This window comes from Carcharhinus amblyrhynchos, chromosome 12 (genome assembly GCF_965287045.1).
Source record: "Carcharhinus amblyrhynchos chromosome 12, sCarAmb.v2.hapA, whole genome shotgun sequence".
NCBI classification, from domain to species: Eukaryota; Metazoa; Chordata; class Chondrichthyes; order Carcharhiniformes; family Carcharhinidae; genus Carcharhinus; species Carcharhinus amblyrhynchos.
This window is the reverse complement of record NC_137335.1, coordinates 25,565,162-25,590,204: the sequence shown is the minus strand read 5'-3', so window position 1 is coordinate 25,590,204 and position 25,043 is coordinate 25,565,162. Positions and strand designations below refer to the sequence as shown.

Genomic DNA, 25,043 nt, shown 5'->3' with positions numbered 1-25,043 from the left:
AAAGATTCAAGTTAGTGCTGAAAGTAGGTAAATGGGGTTGAAACTTAGTTAAGATCATGGCAGCTCATATACTGGTAATATTCAATGAGGACAATAATCTCTCCTTCAATGTCAAAAAAACAAAGGAAATTGTCATCGACTTTAGGAAGCATAGTGGAGAACATGCTCCTGTGTGCATCATTGGGGACGAAGTAAAAATGGTCAAAAGCTTCAAGTTTTTAGGTGTCCAGATCAACAACAATCTGTCCTAGTCCCCTGCATGCCGACACTGTAGTTAAGAAAGCCCCACCAATGCCTCTTCTTTCTCAGAAGACTAAGGAAATTTGGCATGTCAGCTAAACAACTTTTACAGATGCACCATAGAAAGTATTCTTTCTGGTTGTATCACAGCTTGGTATGGCTTCTGCTCTGCCCAAGACTTCAATAAACTACAAAAGGTTGTGAATGTAGCCCAATCCATCATGCAAACCACCCTCCCATCCACTGAGTCTGTCCATACTTGCCACTGCCTCAGAAAAGCAGTCAGCATAATTAAGGACCCTATGCATCCCAGACTACTCTCTTCCACCTTCTTCTATCAGGAAAATGATACAAAAGTCTGACGTCATGTACCAACCCACTCAAAAACAGCTGCTTCTCTGCTGCCATCAGGCTTTTGAATGGACCTACCTTGCACTAAGTTGATCTTTCTCTACACCCTAGCTATGACTGTAACACTACATTCTGCACTCTCTTGTTTCCTCCTCTATGAACGGAATGCTTTGTCTGTAAAGCACTCAAGCAACAATACTTTTCACTGTATATTAATATGTGACAATAATAAATCAAATCAAATTCAACGTGATTGACAGTTAAGTGCCAACTGGCAATGCTACATCTTATACTATCACCAGGTCTCTGTGCCACTCCCATCACTCCATTGCCAATGGCTAGTACCTCTGCCACCATCACAATCTCAAGTTTTACTCCTCCATTATGGTCATGATGACCATGGTGGCAGGCTTACTACAGTTCTCTATCCCTCCCTGGAGATGTGGGTTCTCTTCTGCAATAAGAAAAGGCAAAATGTAATGAGAATAAGAAATAATGGAGTTGAAGATGGAATGAGAACATTTGAGGGCGTGACTTGAGAAATAGCTATCAGTGGGCAGTAGGATGAGAGGTAGTCTGAATGTTGTCTGTTGAAGTGGGAATTTGAGGATGGTCAGAGTGATGGCTGCCAACTCAGGGTGGGATGACATTCATCTGGTTGGACTGAATGAAGTAATTAAGCCTTTTACAGCACTCAATCCAGGTCCTGGAAATCACAGGAAGCTGTTGGCTACACAATGTGACGTCTTATTCATACTCCTTGAGGAAACGGGAGGAGCATGAGCTCTTTAAGGAAGATGTTATACTCTCCAGCAGCAATTGTCAGGCTCCTCCATTACCAATTGTCATCCCCTCCAATTGCTAATCTCTCTTTCCCCCCACTCTCCCAACTGCAACTCATTATCCCCTTGCTCAGTTGCAGCCTATCTTCTCCAGAACACAGTCTCCATATCACAGCCCTCACTACATAAGACCCATTCTTCCCTCAAATGGAGTGGACCACACCAAGGTTCACTGCTTTAGGTTGAGTGAATTCCGCCGACAGCTCCCACATAATTTCTGACCCAAATCTGAGCCTCATGAACCGAAGTTTGTACGGCTACTAGAATCAGTCACTGGGAAGCTGCATATATACTGCTCCCCAGCACTTATTGCACAGCTACTGCAGGAGATGGCAGCCAGAAAGCCCGCACCTAACCTAACCACTTCAATCTTTGCCAACACACGGCCCGGTGGCTCACTGATTAGCGCTGCTGCTTCATAGCGCCAGAGACTCGGATTCAATTCCAGCCTCAGATGACTGTCCAGGTGCTCCGGTTTCCCTCCATGGTCCAAAGATGCGCGGGTTAGATTAATTGGCTATGCTAACTTGCCCCTTAGTGTCAGGGGGATTAGGAGGGTAAATATGTGGGATCATAGGGATAGGACCTGTTGTTGGTGCAGGCTCAATGGGCCAAATGGCCTCCTTCTGCACTGTAGGAATTCTGTGATTCTATAAGGAGGTCCTCCTCCACCCCACCCCAATCACCATGTTTCCACTTACTCCATGCTCCTCACACTTCAGCTCCCACTCACAACCTGTGCCTGCCACACCTCATCACCATCTTAAATGTCAAGACTATTACCTATCTGTGTCACTGCAGGATGAACTCAACCACAACAAGCATGAGCAAGCAACCCAGCCAGAGTAATGCCAGAGCTCAGAACACTCGGGCCATTTGAGGAGAGAGCCCTCAAGCTGGCCAGCGAAGAGGAAGACCGTGCCAGTGCTAATGGTGAAGTTGGGGCAGCAGACAAACTTGAGAATCTTCAAGGTATACTGTCATTCCTCAAGTCTCAAGTGAGTAATCAACGTTTCCTCCTTTATCCCATGATGCACTAATGCCACCTCCCTTCTCTTGCAGGCAAAGTAGTAGGGCAGGCCAAACTGTCCTCGCACCCCCTGGACTCACCGGACTCTAGCAGTTCCGATGGACACTTCTTGGACCCCATCTTTGAAAGGCGTCACAGCTGTCACCCACACCTGGCACCAATGCAGGTACTCACACCTCGGCAGTATCACTAAGTAAACAGATTTCTGGGTTGCTCTCTGGTATGCACCTCATAGCTGAAGATCCACAGCAGGTGGAGGCATAAATGTCCCAGGGAACCAGCAGTCAGAGGGATGCCAGAGGCCAGGACTCTCCTGGGCCCTTGCCTAGGAGATTACAGGGATTGGGAACGTCCGAAATGTGGAGTTTTTTCAAGGAGCAGCTACTGCGAGTCTGTGATAGGTATGTCCCTGTCAGGCAAGGTGGAATTGGTAAGGCTAGGGAACCGTGGTGCACCAAAAAAGTTGATTCGTTGGTTAAAAAGAAAAAGGAGGCTTATGTTCGGATGAGACGTGAGCACTCGGACAGTGCACTAGAGAGCTTTAGATTGGCTAGGAGGGAGTTGAAGAGCGAGCTAAGAAGGGCTAAAAGAGGACATGAGAAGACTTTGGCTGATAGGGTTAAGGAGAATCCTAAGGCGTTCTATAGGTATGTCAAGAACAGAAGGTTGGTTAGGGCAAGGTTAGGGCCAGTTATAGACGGCAGAGGGAAGTTATGTGTGGAACTGGAGGAGATTGGTGAAGCATTGAACCAATATTTCTCTTCGGTGTTCACGCAGGGGGACATGGATATAGCTGAGGAGGACACTGGGTTGCAGGGGAGTAGAATTGACAGTGTTACAGTTGATAAGGAGGATGTGCTGGATATTCTGGAGGGTCTGAAAATAGATAAGTCCCCTGGTCCGGATGGGATTTACCCCAGGATTCTCTGGGAGGCAAGAGAAGTGATTGCAGAGCCTCTGGCTCTGATCTTCAGGTCGTCATTGGCCTCTGGTATAGTACCAGATGATTGGAGGTTAGCGAATGTTGTCCCATTGTTTAAGAAGGGGAACAGAGACTTCCCCGGGAATTATAGACCGGTGAGTCTCACTTCTGTTGTGGGCAAGGTTTTGGAAAAAATTATTAGGGATAGGATTTATAGTTATTTGGAGAGTAATGAGTTGATTGGAGATAGTCAGCATGGTTTTGTGGCGGGTAGGTCGTGCCTTACTAACCTTATTGAGTTTTTTGAGAAAGTGACCAAAGAGGTGGATGGGGGTAAGGCAGTGGACGTGGTGTATATGGATTTTAGTAAGGCGTTTGATAAGGTTCACCATGGTAGGCTTCTGCACAAAATGCAGATGTATGGGATTGGGGGTGATCTAGGGAACTGGATTAGGAATTGGCTAGCGGATAGGAGACAGAGGGTAGTGGTTGACGGTAAATATTCATCATAGAGTTCGGTTACAAGTGGTGTGCCTCAGGGATCTGTGTTGGGGCCACTGCTGTTTGTGATTTTTATTAATGATCTGGATGAGGGTATAGTTGGGTGGATCAGTAAATTTGCTGATGACACCAAAGTCGGAGGTGTGGTAGATAGTGAGGAAGGGTGTCATAGTTTGCAGGAAGACTTAGACAGGTTGCAGAGCTGGGCCGAGAGGTGGCGGATGGAGTTTAATGCAGAGAAATGTGAGGTAATTCACTTTGGTAGGAATAACAGATGTGTTGAGTATAGGGCTAACGGGAAGACTTTGAATAGTGTGGAGGAGCAGAGGGATTTAGGTGTATGTGTACATAGATCCCTGAAAGTTGGGAATCAAGTAGATAAGGTTGTTAAGAAGGCATACAGTGTCTTGGCGTTTATTGGTAGGGGGATTGAATTTAGGAGTCGTAGCGTTATGTTGCAACTGTACACAACTCTGGTGCGGCCGCACTTGGAGTATTGTGTGCAGTTCTGGTCCCCACATTACAGGAAGGATGTGGAGGCTTTGGAGAGGGTGCAGAGGAGGTTTACCAGGATGTTGCCTGGTATGGAGGGGAGATCCTATGAGGAGAGGCTGAGGGATTTGGGGTTGTTTTCGCTGGAAAGAAGGCGGCTAAGAGGGGATCTTATTGAAACATATAAGATGATTAGAGGTTTAGATAGGGTGGATAGTGATAGCCTTTTTCCTCTGATGGAAAAATCTAGCACGAGGGGGCATGGCTTTAAACTAAGGGGGGGTAGTTATAGGACAGATGTCAGGGGTAGGTTCTTTACCCAGAGGGTGGTGAGGGATTGGAATGCCCTGCCTGCTGCAGTTGTAAATGCGCCTAGTTTGGGGGCGTTTAAGAGGTCTGTGGACAGGTTTATGGACGAAAAGGGATTGGTTTAGGTTAGTGGGTCATTGTTGTTGTTTTTTTTTAAACTGGTCGGCGCAACATCGTGGGCCGAAGGGCCTGTTCTGCGCTGTAATGTTCTATGTTCTATGTTCTAATAATGTGTCCCTGGATTGGTCATCCCAGAGCTGATGGAACTGCAAAGGCAGAGTCGCGAGCATCAGAAGGAGATGACAGCATGCCTCCTCAGACTGAAAGGCTGATTGAAGGAGTCTCAATGCCTTACGTCCAAGGAGATAGTGCTGTCACTTCAGCGCACCAACACTGCAAGATTGGCGTCCACAGTGGACACCTAAGTGTACAATGTATACTCCATGACAGGAGATGTCCATACCACAGCTCAGCTCATAATCTTTATGTCTGAGGGTTTCAACTACATGGTTCAGGCACTGGTAGCAATCCATGAGTGTCAGTGCCAGAGGACAGTGGGGTGCTTGGAACTCATTCCAGCTGCCTCTCTATCCCATGGAGGACCACTGGGCCCATTGGGCACCTGAAGGGATGAAAATCATCTGATGCATAGCCCAGGGCCTTTCACCCAGGAGGCCCTGGGGGCGTCCAGCCCATTTTGGTCTCCTTTTCCTGTGAGCGCCACACAGCGATGAGGGCAGCACTTTAATATCCGTGCGGCTTAAAGAAATCAGGGCCCTCAAAGTCCAGGCCCCCAGGGGACGCCCGCCAAGGTATTCTTAGCCAGAGTGTGGAAGTCAGCAGGCCTCCTCAACCTCAGCTGCGGATCCTGGGAAGCACCTAGGTGTCGTGGGAGTGTGAGAAAGATGCAGAAGTGATAAGCACCTAGTTGGCACCTCTGTATGTAATTATAAATAATAAATCACTTTGCTTACTCACAGAGTCCCCACCCTGTCATTTCATGCTGCAAAGCTCGATGGATCCAAGCGCACATTCAGTGCTTCATTCCTGTGGAGCGTGAGAATGGCTGTGCTACGTCTCTCCCACACTGGGGTCAGAGGAAAGAAGCTTTGCTGCAGGCAACCACACTTTCCCTAACACCCAGCTCCACCTTCCCGGGACCCCATTAATGGGAGAAACAAAACCCACCCCACTCTTCCTTCCATCCAGACAAGAGTTCAATTTTGTACTTTTTCCACCTGAATGGAAGAGGCCAAGGGGCTGTTGAGATGCTGATTGCCTATCCACCTCAAATGTATGATGCAAGTGAAAACTTGACTACATACTTAGAGGGTCCTACAGTGCCTGAAACTATTTTCATTTCAGTTTTGATGAACCTCATGATGTGCCCATTCTTTGGCATGGCACATGTAGCTCTGTTAGGCAGGAGTTAGACATATCAAAGAATCAACTATAGTACAGAAGGAGGCCATTCAGCCCATCAATTTTGCACCAACTCTGATAGAGCATCTTACCCAGGCCCACCCTCTGCCCTGTCCCTGTAACCTCACATATTTATCCTGCTAATCCCCCGAATCTTGGGACACTAAGGGACAAGTTAGCATGGCCAATCCACCTAACCTGAACATCTTTGGACTGTGGGAGGAAACCCACGCAGACAAGGGGAGAACATGCAAACACAGTCACCCAAGGCTTTTAACAGATTTGAACATTTCTGTGCATCTTTAGCTGTGTCTTCACTGTAACATTTCTGGAGTTCCAAAGTTATATGTATTTTTCACTTATTGACACCTTTTTGTTTCAAGACTGCAGTGCTATTCCAATTCTGTCTCAGTGAAGGGTCTTCATTGAACTGATCAAAATGCCTACTTACAGAGAGACTGCCTCATGGTGGAGGTCACATAGCAAGCCAGATAAGACATGTAATTCTGTTGCTTTACAAAACACATGTAGTGAGGAAGTGTGACATATTTACTTTGGCTGAGTGACAGGTTACAGAGTGTAATGGTTAACAGATGGAAGATTTGCTATGGAATTTCCCAGGGATCAATATTAGAACGCTTGTTTTTCCTGATATCATAATGATCTAGACCTTGGTGCACAAAGAACAATTTCACAATTTGCAGATGATACGAAGGGAATAAGCTGTGAGGAATACAGTGTGTAGAAATTCAAAAGGATACAGTGAAGTTGGTGGAATGGGTGGATAGGTAGCAGAAATGTAGAAAAATGTGAAGTAGTACATTTTGGTAAGAAGAGCATGGAGAAAGAGCATAAAATAAAGGGTGCAATCCCGAAGGGGATGCAGAGCAGAGGGACCTTGGGATGTGTGTACATATGTATGTGTGTGTGAATGAGTCATTAAAGATGGTAATACAGATTGAGACAGCAGTTAACAAAAAGTACAGTATCTTACCTTAGTTAATGGGCATAGAGTACAAGGATAAGAAGGTAATGTTGAACTTGTCTAAGACCTAATTAGACCTCAGTTAGAGTACTGCATACTGTTGGAATTTCAAAATGCCAGTTCTGGCATTTTAGGGAGGACATGAAAGCACTGAAGATAATGCAGAGAGGATGAGAGAAATATCACTTTGTCCTCGCCACTAGTCATCATCATTCTCCTGCAGAGTCAGGCCAACAGTTGCAGCTCCCTGCCATTGAAAACGTGTAACAAAACAGTTAGATGATGATGGCAGTACATCATTAGCTTGAGCTTACACCGATGGTGGGAGATCTCGCCATCTACTACTCCCATTCATCCCTGAAATAAGAGGTGATCAGGGCATCCTTTGCTCAGTGGTGAATTCTGACTCTGTCCAATGCCCAACATTCTTCCTTCCTCTTGACATCATCAGTTTTCCTGCCCTCCCCAACATCCTCTTCAGCCAAGTAGATCTGGTGCTTGCCATCTCCTTCAGGTCTAGGTTATCTCCCTTCTGCAGTGCTAGGCTGTGGAGAGCACAGCAGATCACAAGAATGCATGCCAGCCTCTCAGGTCTGTATCATAGGGCACCCCATGATCGGTCCAGCCACTGAAACCATATCTTCAACAGTGTAATCTCCTGCTCCATCAACATGTTGTAACATGAGCCTCATTGCATCTAACCTCCACTGGTGTTTGTGGCTCCTGCACTGGCAGCATCAGCCACTTCCTGAATAGGTATCTTCTGTCCCTGAGGAGCCATCCCTTTAACTGCCCCTTTCCCTCAAAGATGGCTGGGATTTGAGAGTGGCCCAAGATATAATTGTCATGGACATTGTCCAGGAAACAGGCACACACCTGCATGAAGTGTAAAGTGTGGTTGCAGATGGATTGGACGTTGAGGGATTGAAATCCCTTATTGTTCCTGAATGGCATCACATGCTGCCATGGTGATTTCAGTGCCAAAAAGCTGCAGTCTAAAAGACTTTGCACCTGGGCCATCCCTGCTAGATGAGTAAAGACCATGGCACTGGAGTCTTGGTTCCAGTCAAAGTTGATAAACATTTCAGCCCTGGCACAAAGGGCATCTGTCACCTCCCGAATACATTTGTGAGTGAGACTGGGAAATGCCACAATTGTCACCATGCTGTCCAGGAACAAACCACAAGCATAAAAGTTCAGAGTGGCTATGACTTTAAGGACCACAGGCTCTGTACTCCAATTCCATGTGATGTCAACTCATGCAGTATGTGGCAGAGGTGGTCCACTGTCCCCGGGACAGACACAGTCTTCTCTGGCACCACAGCTTAGATAACGGAAAGTAGGGACATCGCTCCCGGAAGGTTTTGGCTGGTACCGTCTCCAATATTGCTCCTCCATTAGTGGTCCTGGCCCCACACAGCAGCACATTATTGTTTCTACTGCTGGTCAATCCTGATCAGTAGAAAGGCCAACTAAACAGGCTCCATGATTGTCATGAATCATACATTAAGAGTGAGAATGCCACTGTGAGCACTGTAGAATCGTAACAGAGCCCTGACCCTCATTGCTCCATACATCTGTGATGTTCAAACCAGTGCTTCCCATTGCTTGTGTGAATTTCTGCTTTTTCTCACACCCCTCTAACACTACAGCTACATCCCTCGTAGCTTCCTTTGTACTCCAGCAGGATGGATACTGTTGAGCCTCTATTGTCTCATGGCATCTGACTTGCATATTCCGCCCCAGACCCACAATCAGGAACATAAATCCTGACCCTGCATGAGGCTAAAGTGCATCTGACAGAATGCACGGCAACAAGGTCTGCATTCTGATGAAGCATGTCAAAAATGGTGCCAGGCATGATGGGGGAGTGGTGTCTGCGATCACCATCCTACCTTGCCTTGAGGTTCTCCACAGTGTCAGCTGTGTACTACTAAGGATTACATTAAAAGACGTGTCCACATCCTCGAGGCTTGGTGTCCCAAAGGGCTTACATTTGTTCCCAGATTGTGCAACTAGATCTCGCTCTGAATATTAAACTGGTATGCTGCACCCCTCAAAGATTTGTCAGTTAGTTGTTCTGGCAACAATATTCAACTTAGCAAGACATAGCTGATTCACGAGAGGTATGCAATTAGCTTTTCAAAAAATTTCCTTGAGGAATTTTCCTAGCGGGGTGGCACGTTGGCTAGCACTGCTGCCTCATAGCGTCAGGGACCCGGGTTTGATTCCCAGCTTGGATCACTGTCTGTGTGGAGTCTACACATTTGTCCTGTATCTGTGTGAGTTTCCTCCAGATGCTCTGGTTTCCTCGCACAGTCCAAATATGTGCGGGTTAGGTGAATTGGTGTGCTAAATTGCCCCTTACTGTCAGGGGAACTAGCTGGGTAAATGCATGGGGTTATGGGGATAGGGTTTGGATGGGAATGTGGTTGGTACAGACTTGCTGAATGGCCTCCTTCTGCCTTGAAGGGATTCTATGAGGACAGCCTTATTGTTCAGGTTCTTCAATGCTGTGCGATTGAGCAGCCTTTCAAGAAAGCAATCAACGTACACTCACTGCTGGTCCTGACCGTCAGAGTTCATAGACAAATGGATTTGAACTTCCCGTTCAGTAATCTTTTATGGCCTCATACCATTGACAGAGTGAGGGTTGTAGGTTTCACTACATTTCCTCTCCCCCAAGTGATGCAGGGGATTTCCCCATCACTGATACCCTCATGCAGAGGTATTGTATTACCCATGTAATACAAGGGTAATATTGTAGTACCAAGTATTGCTCCTCTGTTATGGCTGCCTCCCTCCATTTTGCAGTTCCAACAAAGGAGGGCTCCTACTTAGCTACTGCTTGAACACCAACCTAGCATGGAGGGCCAGGAAGTGATGCCTCCTTGGCAGCCAGCCCATCCCCTCAGAGCAAGGGGCAACCCAATATACAGGGAAGGTAAGGCCTCTGAGCTACCCAGGCACCCCCTCCAATCTCCCCAATCCAGTGGCAACAGTGAGCTTACCCCTGGCTTTGAGCTGCACTTGAGTTCATCCCCAGCATTCTCCCTGCTGCCCCTTGCCTTTTGAACTGCCTGGGAAGTAATGGCCACCTGAGTGCTAATATCCAATATCCCCATCAGAGGTGACTATGCCAGGTTCATGCTTATGTAGAGCTGCTGTAAATGACACCAACATGATTTCACACTTCAGAATTGACCATCCCAACGCACCTCTGGCTGACCTCCCACATTATACCCTCTCGTGAAATTGAGGTCATCCAAAACTCTGCTGCCTAAGTCCTAACATTCACCTTTCACCCCTGTACTTGCAGGCAAGTTTCAATCCTTCCTTTCAAATCCCTCCATGGTTTCAACTCTTGCTATCTCTGTGATCTCCTCCCACCCCACAATCCTCCGAGATAGCAGTGCTTCTTTAATCTAACCTCTTAAGCATCACAGATTTTAATTGCTCTATTAATGGCAGCCATGTCTTTGGCTGCTGAGTCCCCAACATCCAGAACTCTTTCCCTAAATCTCTCACATTCCTTACTAATTTTCTCCTTTAAGATGCTCCTTACAGCCTACTTGTTTGACTAAGCTTCTGGTAATTTTGGTTTATAACACTCCTGTGAAGCACTGAAGGAGAAATGTTAAAGGTTCTATATAATTATAAGTTACTTTTGTTGTTAAATGCCATACCTTTTTGGAAATTCCAACCTCTTACTCATTTGTCTCAGGATGAATCAGACTTTCCACAACATTAACATGAGCTACATCTGTGACCCTAAATGTTCTCCATCATAAATACAACCTATTTCAGCCCATATAATATCACCCATCTCTGCTACTGCTGCTGAAACCCTAATTCATGCATTTCTCATTTCCAGGCTTAGCTGTTCCAATACTCCACACAAAACTTAAACTCACACTCAGCCACCTGAAAAATAAAGTTCCATCCTGCCAACAATCCTAACTTTGCTGACCTATTTTGGTTCTCAATTATCCAGTGTCCTCAATTTAATATTCTCATACCTTAGGCTTAAACTCATGGCGGTTTTTGTGGTGGGTGGGTACATATGATGAGCATTTCGACTTGGGGGGGGGATAACAAACACATGGGGGACAATAGATAGGACAAGAATATTTCTGCAAGGGGGAGAATGGAAGGCAGAGAAACACAAAGTTTTTGCAAACAGTTGGGGAATGATGGAAGGCAGAGGTGCAAAATGGCTTTGCAAGGATGTGAAGGAGCAAGGGGAATGATGACAGACAAAAGGGAGACCAAAGAATGGGAAGCTAGAGATTGCCGAGGGAAACTGAACTGCTGAGAAACAAGGCGGTGATTGGGATACCACATGTATGAATGGGAGGAGATGCATATGGGCTCTGGAATAGGAAAGGACGGTCTGTTAATGTGGCTCAAGAGTGCAGGGTCACACAATTGTGGAGGGAGAAAGTTTAGTTTTCAGTCATGAGGGCAATAGGGAACTCATTGAAACTTTATATCCGAGGTCTGGGGCTAGCAAGTTGGAATCATAGGCTACAGACACACCTTGAGCCCGGGCTCTGCGAACCCCTCAGTCAACAGTGAAACAACAATGGGAGGCACTGGACAATGCAGCAGGGCTATTCATGGCACCCACATTTGTACTCCCTTGCCCCAAGGAAGGGTGAAGGACTGTCTCACAGTCACTGTCCATGAGTTTGCCTGTCTCTGTACTGGGTTGCAGATTGGATAGCATTAGATATGAGGGGCATCTGCAGCCTGCATATGGGAAGTGCATAAAAACAAGTGGGAGAGAGGTAAATGATGTTTTCCTGAGGGTGAGGGGTGGCAACCATTTCCAGATAACTGTGCATCAAAATTGAGAATGTAGAGGTCCATATGCAGCATGAGCACATCAACAGTGATGGGCTCAGGGGAAGGGTGATGATGTTAGTCACAACAATGGGACTCAATATTACTGGGGAAGGCAGGAGAATAAAGGATAGAGTTCAACTTCACATCATGAGGTTCCAGGTAGATTTCTGGGGTTTGGACACTCAAAACTGGTCTCAAAGTGGAAAACCTTCTTGAACTATAAAAGTTATAACATAACTATAAATTAAAAGTACAAGTGATAGTGGTCTGAGGCGGTGTGGGAGGAGTGCATTGCTGGGGTACCCCATTCTTTCTGGGGTACCCGATATCTTGTTGATGCAAGAGTAAACTGGAGTCTGAGCTGAGAAAAAAAACAAATGCCTTAAGTTGACCAGGTCAGAAAATCTAGCTCAAAAATGTCTGGATTTTAAGATTTTATTTTTCAGTATTTTGAAGTGGACGTTTCCTGTTGAAGACTCACACTAGTCTTGGTACTACTGGAGCTAGCAGAGATGAGAAATAGAGGGGTGGGTGGAGGCACCCTAACCAATTCTGTCACAAATTGTGCAGATTGCTATGCTTTTGAGGTCAATAATGTGGGCACTCCATACGTGCAACAAATATGTGCAGAGCAGGCACTTTTTGAGGTCAGTCAACACGTAATGCTGATTTGATACTTAAACTGCTATTTTAGGCCTCACTGCTTGAGATAACAGTGTGTGTTTAAGAGAGGGTGTTATGGAACATCAGAACTATTGATCACAATCCTGAAAGAAGACACCACAAACAAACAATTCCAAACCAACTTTATATACAATGAGATATTTGTTATGAATATCTAGTTCATGGATCATGTTTATATTTTGGAGATAAATCTTAGTTCTGTGAAGATTTTTGTTGTAAAGGTGCAGTAATTAAAATAGTGGACTTCATAGATTACCAGAATGCTTCAAGAATTGGCAGTTCAAAAGGTGATCTATGTTTATTAAATAAAGTCAGAATGGAAGAGAGAGAGATATAAATACCAGGTGGTAGCTAAAGAGCTTAGCTAAAGTGCTGGAAATGTGACGTCTGCAATACTTGCAAAGAAGGGTATTTCACAGAGATGTTTTGTTTTGGGAATTAGAACTAAATTAGTTTAAAAGCATTCAGGGTTTAAAAGCTCATTTGCTTCATCAGCTCAAAGAAGAACTTGTAATTAAGAACAAAGAACAACACAGCACGGGAAACAGGCCCTTCGGCCCAACGAGCCCGCGCCGCCGTCCCACTGTCTCAGTGACCTATTCATGATTTTAGTCTACGCCTAATGTGCGAGGATCAGGGAGGTCCAATTTAGGGACAATTTAGTACCCAATCAATCAGCCTAAAAGCACATCTTTGGGGATGTGGGAGGAAACCGAAGCACCCGGAGGAAACCCACGCAACCACGGGGAGAACGTGCAAACTCTCACAGACACAGGCCCAAATCCATGTGTCCGCACAGTAACAGAGATAGTCTCTGAGCTGTCATGTTGCACTCGAGATGGTCCAGTTTAAGCACACTAACGACATGAAGCAATAGGCAACTCCCAAAGCAACATCCAAGAGCAGCCCACTACAACCTGCCGCATGCATGCCCCTTGCTGGACTTAAATGCCTGTGGAGACAAAAAAATTCATTATTAAACAGGCAAAGACTGTAACATCCCTGAGGCAAAACATATTCCCAAGCCTACAATGTTTAGTAAGGCCTACTATATCCCCCTATATGTAGCCCGCTCATGTGGCTGTCTAAGTGACTCTTAAACAACCCTAGCGTGCCTGCTTCCACCACCTTACTCGGTAGTGCATTCCACACCCCCACTACCCTTTGCGTGAAAAACTGCCCTCTAATATTTGTCTTATACCTAGCCCCCCTCACCCTAAGCCCGTGACCCCTCGTTCTATCCATTTCTAATAGCGGAAAAAGCTTACCACCATTTACTCTATCTATCCCCTTCATAATCTTATAAACCTCTATTAGATCCCCCCTCAGCCGACGTCTCTCAAGGGAAAACAGCCCAAGTTCGTTCAATCTTTCCTCGTAAGACAGCCCTTCCATACCAGGCAGCATCCTGGTAAATCTCCTCTGCACTCTCTCCAGGATTAATTAAAGGATAATTAATTTAAACTTAGTTTCAGGACAGCATAGAGCATGATACGGTGTTATGGAAATGGATAGAGCTTAGGGGAGGTTCTTTATTTTCAATTTATCTGGGTGTTTGCGGATACAGGTTTTAAGTTACAGTTTGTACCTTGTGTGGCTTGCAACCTACTGAGAGAAGATAGCCAAAGTAAATGATGGTTAGCTAGGCCTACGCTGTACACAGAACAAAATAACTGTTCACTGTGTGGAATGTGGGTGAGTATTAATCTCAATTTGAATTTTGTAAGGGAACAGAAGCCAGAAAATTGCCTAGTTGTAAGCTAGTGGGAGAAATTTTGGTGAACCTCACAGAACCTTGTAGCTAAAAAAAAGTAGTCAGCAGAATTAGCTGGGAAGTATTGAAAAGAACCAAAACAAGAGACAAAAACATTCAGATTCAAGATATAGTGAATTAAAGTTTACCACTGAGAGGAGTTGAAGTTGAGCAGAATTCTGCAGGGGATTATTGTATATTTATAGGTGGTCCTGACAGAAGTAACTAACTCTGAGATAGCATAAAGTATAAGAGAATATGTAAGTAAGCCAGGTGCATAACGCACATAGTTATAAACCATATTGTTAGGTTAAGATGTTTTGTCTTCAAGTTTTTTTTATATACAATAAAGTTTGTGTTTTGTAAAAACTGTGAAATCTTATGGTGTTGTTTGAGTGGTTAAAACAAGGTGTTTGGATTCCTCTTTAAGTGTTAACGTTCCCTAACCAGACCATAACATGTTCAATAATCTGAATGTTGTGCCCATAGGCTTGCCACGAGTGCAGGATGCAACAGAATCAGTATAGACCCTTTTGAAACTGTTAAGCTTCTCCTTGCAAAGTCTTGGACCAGAATTGTACACATTCCTCCCTCCTGCAGAAGCAGTTATCAGAAGGAATGTTGCCATGTCCGATGCTTCCCAGCCTCACCCAGAATTTTACCAGTTTTGGGGCTGAGGGAACCCTTGGTTCAGTCAAGGCTCTTAAGTGGTCAATGAATGCTTAATTAAGGACCTCTTTTTGCAACAGCTGGCATTTTACCAATAGTGGGCAGGGGGAGAGAGGGGGTGGCGAAGAGTACCCCCTCTCTCCCCTACCTTGAGTTTAAAAATTGGCAATCATGTTGCAGCTTTATAGAATCTTCATTACGCTGCACTTGAAATATATATTCAATTCTGTTCACAGTACCAGAAGGTTGTGGAGGCTTTGGAGAGGGTACAGAAAAGATTTACCAGAATGTTGCCTGGTATCGAGGGCATTAGTTATGAGGAGAGGTTGGAGAAACTTGATTTGTTCTCATTGGAACGACAGAGGTTGAAGGGCGAGAGGTATGGACAGAGTGGATAGTCAGAAGCTCTTCCCAGTTGGAAGAGTCAATCACTAGGGGACAGAGCTTTAAGGTGCGAGGGACAAGGTTTAAAGGGGATGTACAAGGCAGATTTTTTTTTTTTTTTTACACAGAATGTTGTGGGTGCTTGGAACTCGCTGCTGGGGGAGGAAGTGGAAGCGGATATGGTAGTGACTTTTAAGGGTGTCTCAACAAACACATGAATAGGTTGGGAATAGAGGGATATGGTGCCCGGAAGTCAGGCGGCACAGTCGGTCAGGCTTGGAGGGCTGAAGGGCCTGTTCCTGTGCTGTAATTTTCTTTGTTCTTTGTACATTAACACTGCAATGAAGTTACTGTGAAAATCCCCGAATCACCACACTCTGGCACTTATTTGGGTACACTGAGGGAGAATTTAGCATGGCCAACTCACCTAACCACACAACTTTCAGACTGTGGGAGGCACCCGGAGGAAACCCACGCAGACATGAAGAAATTGTGCAGATTCCGTGCAGATGGTGACCTAAGCCAGGAATTGAACCTGCGTACCTGGCACTGTGAGGCAGCACTGCTAACCACTGTGCCACCGTGTCCCCAGCCCAGCAGAAAGGCCCACCCATGTGTGACTCAAGTACACACTCACCATCCTCTCAGCCTCTGATTGACTTTTCCTCCCCCTCACCAGGGCTTGCTGGACTGGCCCTGGTGAAGCCACCCTGACATACTCGTTATTTGGCCTCCTCAATGGCTCCTGTTGATGAATGGCTGCAGTTCAAGTGTTGGCCATTTCTCCTTATGGTGTTTCTGGGACTGAAGAATGATTGGCCTTCAGATTGGCCAGCACCTCTAGGAGGGAGGTCATCCTTTCTTATGGGTGGGAGCTATGATCTCAAGAAGATAACTGCATGACTTGGTCATGGCTTCCAGGATCAATGGAGGAGGGCTCATCCTGACATTCCTGTTAGTGGATGGGGCCACTGCCTACGTTAAATCCTGGCCTGTGTGTGCTTTGTGACTATTCCAGTTGCAATGTGATCTGAATTCAATCTCTCCTGAGCACCATGTAGGAATTTTTCATTGGTTCATGGGTTTGAACTGGAGCAGCAGCCATGAGTCAGTTGTGGGTCAGTTGGTAGTATACTTACTTCTGCACTGACAATTTTTGGTTCTACTCAAGGTGGACACTTTAGTGCAGTACTGAAGGAATTGGACCTAAATGGTGAGATGTTTTGTTGCTCAGGTCAGACACTAAATTGAGTAATGTCATTGCTCTCAGGTGGTAGTAAATGGTTCAATGATCTGTTTTGAAGAGCAAGGAAGTTAACCCTCCAGAGTGGGAAACATCAGAGGTTTCTTGGATTATACTGCCCTGCACCAATATCACAAAACAGATTAGCTGATTATTAGCACATTGCTGTTTGTGGGAGCTTGCTGTATGCAAATTGGCTATTTGATTTCCTACATTACACATTAAAAATACTTCTTGCACTGCAAAGCAATTGAAATGTCTGGTTATCCAGAAAGACACTTCATCAATAAAAGTCTTTCCTTTTGATAATCATCTAAAAGAGTAAAGTGAATGAGGCATAACATGGATGTTCAGAACTGTCAACATTGAGCAAGTCCAATGATATAATATCTGTAAATGATGAATTGGCTTCATTCCAAGACATGGTTTCATGGTAAATACCTAAGTGTGATTAAACCTACCAGAAGCTATGTCAGCCATCTGAGACATGCTTTATTCCAAACTTTACATGGTTTTGATACTGTTCTTTTGGTTTCTACTTTCTCTTTTTCTGACTTTATTTTCTCTTCACTGTTTGGGAAAAAAAGCTCAATTATATCTGTGCTGCTCAAAGATGAGTTGTCTACCTTCTGCTTTCATTTATTGTTGTCACATTGCCCTGGGATTTACAAAAGGTTCTCCTGATTTTTTATTGTAACTTCAGTGGAACTGCAGAGGAAGTGACAGTAATCAGTTTTAGCCACTTTATTTCTCCAGCGGTCTGCCAATTTCTAACCAGGAAATCACCATAGAAATTCCAGCCAATTGGCTTTAAGAAAGCAAACTATTTGGTTTGCAAAACACAGTCACTGTGCACCACATATGCACTACCTGAACAACGGATTGCACACAAAATAGATTCACCTGGAATTGTGTGAGGATTTCTCCAAATCGGTAAAGAAACAATTAATCACTTAAAGCTGATCTCCCACCAAAATCATAGCAGGAGATAGAGCAAACCCTACGCAAATTCTCTCCCAAAATTTCTTTCACTCCAGTCCAAAATAAAAGATTTGAACAATCAATCACACGGGCAAACACCGTCTGAGCCCTTTTTGGGATATACTATGACTTATCCCTGCTGTGATGTACTTTAGTAAGATTTTTCATGTATATTTGCAGAAATGTAACTGCATTGTCTTTAAATTTGTTCACATCCATAAAAACACTACATAGTACCTGCTCATTAATTGACAGAACTTTTTATGTTGCAGCCAATTTCTTCTTTCATGCACAGCTGAATGCACTTTAGCTTTGGCAGAGGTCAGCCATAGTTCTTATTCTTGTTATGATGTTGGAGAAATTACTGTTTGTGATATAGTCATTTGTACAAAGGGGTAGTGGCTTGTTGAGACTTCCACACTGTTCTAGCAGCATTCTGAAGTGGTAATGTAGGGAATCGGCACAGAAACTAAACAATTGCAATCAGTTTGAGTATGACATTCTAAACCCACTTCTAGCTTTCACCCTATTCATAGTCCCTCCGTGACACCACTAAATATGAGTAATGCAACATTTATGAATGTTAAAGAGTACCCTCATACCTTCATTCTTATCTGCCTATACTATAGTCAGTTTCTTATCAGGATAATGATGATAGCAGTAGCTATTTACGCACTGGCCGGAACTGTACCACCTCGCCTGCCACGGAATCGGAGCGGGCAAGGGTCCAACAACAGAAATCTCTGTTGACCTCAGGCTGGAATTTTCAGTCTTGCCCAAATGAGGATGTAAAATCCTGCCTAATATGTCAGCCTCACAGACAGATGTGGAAAATGCTGTGAATGGAATTGTTTTGTCTCAGTCATTTACATAAATGCAAAACTAGATCGAAATGCAGTACTTCCTCAGCGCCCAGGGAACATTGTGCAAATTCCAGACGGCATTATAATTGAGAACTCTTTATCTAGAGTTATTTTCCACAAGGGCAGGAATTCATCAATTCATACCAGAGGAGGTTTTACTGACGTTCGTTGAGACATAAATAGGTCAGATTACAGGAAAAATTCCCTGTTCATCATGAAATAGTGCCATGGGATGATAGGTGTTCATTTGAGAGACAAAGCCTCAGTCCCACCGACCTTAGCCAGTTCTCCCCTCCTATGTAATTGTCTTTGTTTAAGACTCTTGTTTGCGATTGGAGTATATATGTCACTTTTAAATTTAACATAGAAATCAATTATCATTAGGATCACTATTTCCCAGTGGATCTTTTACTGCAACATTACTAATTAACCTTGCTTTAATACACAATATGACACTTATGATAGCTTTATTCCTAGTTGGTTCCACAATCATTACATTCCTTTGTTACAAACTCCAATAGCATCTTGTTTAATTCTCTGTCCAACAGTATAACTGCTGTTTGGGACCCTATAAACTACTCCCACCAACGTTTTCCAACTCTTGCTATTCCTAATTTCCACCTATGTTGATTTGACTGCCTTCATGATTTCTGAGGTCAGATCACTTTTCACTAATATCCTTATGTAATTTTTTACTATCAGGCCATTCTATCTGGCTTTCCAAAGTATTATGTACCCTGGAACATTTATTTTCGATTCTCGATCACCTTTTATCAATGTCTCCGTAATGGCATTAAATTCAAATAATTTATCTCTATTTGTGTTGCTAGATCATCTATCGTATTGAAAATGCTTTGTGCATTTGGATAAAGAACCTTTATTTTCAATTTTTTATTTATGTTTCCTGCAATGTTCTCATTTGCTGATGTACAATTTTTTTGTTAAAACTGCTGCTGTCCCTTGCTGTTCATCTCTGTTCATCTTTAGCCACATTGCTATACTGTTCTGATGTCTAAACCTTTCCTTTTGGATTCCTAACTCTCCCTTCACCCGAACCCTCCCCTACAATCTGTTATTTTAAAACCTTGTCCAAAAGCCTAGTTATATGATTGGCCAGGATACTAGTCTCAGCCCAGTTCAAGATAAGCCCATTCCAAAGAATAGCTCACTCTTCCCCATGTACTGATGCCAGTGTGCCATGAATCAAAACTCTCTTTTTCTTAAACCAACCTTTCAGCTACACGTGTAATTCTAATCTGCTTGACCCTATGCCAATTGGCATGTGGCTCAGGTTAACAAACCAGAAATGACTACCTGTGATGTTCTGCACTTTAGTTTGGGCCTTTACTGCTCTTTTTTCCCCCCACATAACAACAGTGGCTTAGTGGTTAGCACTACAGCCTCACAGTGCCAGGGACCAGGGTTCAATTTCAGCCTTGTGTGACCATTTGTGAGGAGTTTGCTTGTTCTCCCCACCTGAGTGGATTTCTTCTGGGTGCTCCAGTGTCCTCCCACAGTCCAAAGATATGCAAATTAGGTTGAATTAGTGTGCTAAATATGTAGAGTTACAGGGTTAGGGTGGGGGTAGGTCTGGGTAAGATGCTCTGTTGGAAGATCAGTGCAGACTCTATTGGCTGTATAGCCTCCTTCTACACTTTAAGAATTCTATGATTCTGCAATAATTCCTGATTCTACCTTTGCCATTTGTTCCCACGTGAACCATTACAACTGGATTCTCCCCCATCAACTCCATGTTTCTCTCTAGCTGCAAGTATGTGTCCTTAATTCTGGCACTGGGCAGGCAACATAATAGTGCTGGTTTCAGCTGGACAGAACTGTTGTTATTTGTGGTAATTGTCCCTTTAAGGGCAACACAGCAGAGTAAGAGTCACCTGGCTTGGGGGCCCAATGGGGACTCAAGAGTGGATAATAACCCAGCAGCATCCTTTCAGGCAAAAGACATGCAGGGAACAAGGTGTAGCCATAAAGCTGCTGTTTTCTTATTAATAAACACTGTGTTTATGAATGAAGTCTGTGAAAATATATTAGAAGAATCATATTTATCCTCCTGAGTATACAATGTCCTTTCATTATTACATTCCTTTTCTCTCCACCCACTTGAATTGGTTTGATTTGATTTATTATTGTCACATGTATTAGCATACAGTGAAAAAGTATTTTTTTTGCACGTTATATAGTCAAAGCATACCGTTCATAGAGAAGTAAATGAGAGAGCGCAGGATATAGTGTTACAGTCATAGCTAGGGTGTAGAGAAAGAGCAACTGAGTGCAAGATAGGTCCATTCAAAAATCTGATGGCAGCAGGGAAGAAGCTGTTCTTGAGTGGGTTGGTACGTGAACTCAGACTTTTGTACTTTTTTCCCCATGGAAGAAGGTGGAATAGAGAATGTCCAAGGTGTGTGGGGTCCTCAATTATGCTGGCTGCTTTGCCGTGGTAGCAGGAGGTGTGGACAGAGTCAATGGATAGGAGGCTGGTTTCACGACCTTTTGCAGTTTTTTGTGGTCTTGAGCAGAGCAGGAGCCACACCAAGCTGTGATACAACCAGAAAGAAGGTTGGTGACAGTCACAGCTGACATGTCAAATTTCCTTAATCTTCTGAGAAGAGAGGTATTGGTGGGCTTTCTTAACTACATTGTCAGCATGGTGTGTGCCCAGGACAGTTGGTGATTTGGACACCTAAAAACACTGGTGTCCCACACGGATGTGGTCTCAGCCCCCTACTATACTACTTACTCACCTATGGCCAAATTCCCTGCCAATTTGATTTTCAAGTTTGCTAATGACACCACCGTAGTGGGTCGGATCTCAAACAATGACAAGACAGAATACGGGAATGAGAGAGAGAATCTGGTGAACTGGTGCGGCGACAATAATCTCTCCCTCAATGTCAACAAAACAAAGGAAATTGTGGGTCGACCTTTGAGAAATCTGCCCTGATATGCGCAACGGTGACTCCAGATACAGGTTCATTCAGGGTGGAGGGCATGCTCTCACTGATCTCTTGCTCAAAATGGGCATAGGATGCATTGAGCTCATCAGGGAAGGGTGCATTGGAGCCAGCAATTTTACATGCCTTCATCTTATACCCTTCAATTGCAGCCTTCACCATGGTGCCATGGCCAGTCTGCACATCCACCTTGCAATCCTTCTCAGCCACAAAGATAGCAAGCATCTCATACCTGTTGGACAAAGTCAGGGGCTGAGGCTCCTCTATCAGTATGTGCTGACATCTCATATACCTGCCTGATTCACAGAGACACTCTTCTGTTCCTGGCCAGTGACCAACTCTAAAGTTCTGCCTAACCTAAGAGGTGTGATTGCCTCATGGAACAAAATTTTCAGGTAACTCTCCCCCTCCTTGACGCCCCATATATCAGACTTTCAGAATCCAGTTCAGCAATTCAGCAACTCTGCGCTAAAGTTGCCTATCCTTGCAAACTCTTTCCGCTGATACATTTTCTAAAAAAAAATTAGTCACAAATAGGTTAACATTCACATTGCAATGAAGTTACTGTGGAAATCCCCTACTGGCCTGTTTGGGTACACAGAGGGAGAACTTAGCATGCCAATTCACCTAACCCGTACATCTTTGGACTGTAGGATGAAACCCACACAGACACGGGGAGAACATGCAAACTCCACACAGACAGTGACCCAAGCCAGGAATTGAACCCAGGTCGCTGGTGCTGTGAGGCAGCAATGCTAACCACTCTGCCACCCCTATATCCAGGATACTAGTGCATTCCACAGATTCCCATCTGCTGTAGTCACATCAGCCCTGCCATTTTCATCTAACTATATCCATTTAATGAGTCAAATAGTTAATAATTTACACAAATAATGCTATAGAAAGTTGCTATCACCTAGCTTGGAGGCAAGGAAAGAAGTTCATCAACTGCTGGAGGTTGAAAAGAATTTAGAAAGCACCTCTTTCCCCCTTTGTATTGAATTTTCACCTGAACCCAACTACATACTCTGTCTACGTCTGTCTCTGACATAGTCTCCTCTCTGTGTGATCCTTCCTCTGTTGAATATCATCCTGTTTAGAGCAGCTGGCTTAGCCAGATCTTTGACTTGAAGCCAAGCAGCTAGTCAGCTTGAATCCTTCTGCCCATTTTCTTGATGGAACAAGCTTGTTCATTGAATCATTGGATCTTACTGCACAGGGGGTCACTCAGTCCATTATACCTGTGCTGGCTGTTTGAAAAAGCTATTCAATTCGTCCCATTTCACTCCTCTTTTCCAATACCCAACATTTTTTGTGTTTTTCAAGTCCACATCCAATTGTATTTAGATGTTAGCAGTGAATCTGATTCAGTCACCCTCTTCTAGTGAAAGGGGTAAACCTCAGAACATTTGGCTAGCCCAATGATCCCCATGTATAAGCACTGCCCAATTTGCTGCAATGGAAAACTGAGGCTTTAGCATCTGCTTGAAATCCCCTCACAAAAACACAATTAAGATTAGGAGTTTATCAACATTGAAAATACATTCCAGTGATCCACATTATGCAAATGGTAATAGGGGGCAACATCATGTTGTTGATTCTTCAAGATAGAATTTACCTCGTGAAATAGTTCTTCAGGTCACTAAGTATTAATTGTATTAATATTAATCTGCATAGCAGTCGGTTGTTAATGTTCAATATCCTGGCAAGTACAAATCAAATTCTTGAGTGGCATTTTTTCAATGAAGCAAAAACCCAAATTTCTTATTTAGTAGTTGTGTATGTTTGTTCCCTATAGTACAACTCAGTTCATGAATATTAAAATCAATGTAGGATTCCTTACTGAGCATCTTTACGTGTCCGTTAATGCACTGAGCGGGTGGCCTCATGCTATTCAAAATGACAAGGTTATGCAGATGTTTGATGAGATTTTTATTCATGCGAGTCTGACCTTCACTCTTACTCTAGTGATTTGCCTGGGATGTTATCTGAGTTAGCCAGTTTTAGAGTCAAGAAAAGATGGGCCTGTTCCTTGCCAGAGCAGAGATCAATTTCTGCAGAATTTACCAAGTTGCATCTGGCTTTATTCCAATAAGGAAGTCAACAATATAAACATTTTCTCAAAATATCAGATGTCTTGGAAGCTGTTCAGATCAAGGTGACAAAAAAATAAAAACAAAACAAATAATGTAAGAAAAGCGACAAGTGCTGGAAGTATTCAGCATGCCTGGCAGCATCTCTGGAGAGAGATAAAGAGGGTGGAATTTTTGGAGTGGAAAACTCGGAGAGGCAAAAAGTCAGAATCCCGCCAGTGGCATATCAATTCAGAAGCTTCCCTTCACCATTTTCATGCTGGATTGATAGCAAATCAGGTTTCTAACTAACTCGTGAGGAATTCCATTTGCACGCTTGTCATGCCATGAATACTCATTCAAAATTCTCCTCACTGGAATTACGTTCCCCTTCCCATTTATATGCCACTCTAACGGGAAATTAGACTGGTCTAAAATATAATCAGATACAAGAGGCATGCAGCTGTCTGTCCTCACTTCACTTGTGACTCTGTGTAAGTCAGAGTCTATCTGCCACAGTGCTGCTCTTATTCTGCAGCAATCCCAGTATGACACCACAGTGGTGAGAGCACAGGGTTGGTCTGCTTGTGGTGGGTGTCTCCATGCTCCAGGAAGACAATACTTGGTGTGTTGTGCTGTGGTCCCAGGCAGGGATATTGCCAGAGACATGGGGGATAATGAAGTGTGACGGTGCTAGAAAAGTTGGGAGGGTGGGGGGGGAATGACAGATACATGGTGGACACTGGGATTTGGTGGGGTGACAGGCGATGGATGGGGGCAGGGAAGGGAGCAATGGTAGCCAGAGGGCAGACGAATGGCTGATAAAGCTGGACCCTGACATGGAAAATGTAAACACAGAAATAGTGGACGGGAATAGGATCGATGGGATGCACACAGACTCTGGGGTGGGGTGTTGTTAGTGTGGCACATGCACAATGGTTTGCATAGAGACTCATGGAGGTGGGAGAGGGGAAAGGGACATCTAACAGAGAGAGTCATGGGATGGGGAAGAGAGGGGCAAGGACACAGTGTTGTAATCAGTTATGAAGGAATCATTGAAAGGCAGAGGTGAGGTCCACATGGAGCGTGGGAACATCAGCAGTAATGTATTCAGGGGAGCACTCAACTGTCCATCATAATGACAATGGGATCCAGGGCTGAGGCCAAAAAATAACCAGAGGGAGGTCTTGTTGCACATCATGCGGTTCCAGGAAGATTGGAGACGCCCACAATTGTAGGGGTAGAGTCAAAGCTGATACGAAAATAAAAATACAGCACCATCATCTTGAAATACTGAAGTAAGATCTGAGGATGGAGTTTGTGCAGCATGACAGATGAAAGGTAGGGGAGGTAGGAGAGTCTTAAACTAGAGGGCATAAGTTTAAGGTGAGAGGGGAGAAATACAAAAGGGTCTGGAAGGGCAATTTTTTATACAAAAGATGGTGAGTGTCTGGAATGAGTTGCCAGGGATCATAGTAGAGGT

The 25,043-nt window shown here is 44.3% G+C and overlaps 1 protein-coding gene across 2 annotated transcripts in view; it reads right to left on the bottom strand.

The window, feature by feature from the left end:
- The window catches only part of LOC145350865 (uncharacterized), a 191,342-nt gene that overhangs the window by 113,937 nt on the left and 52,362 nt on the right, over positions 1-25,043 (bottom strand). The window lies entirely within an intron of this gene.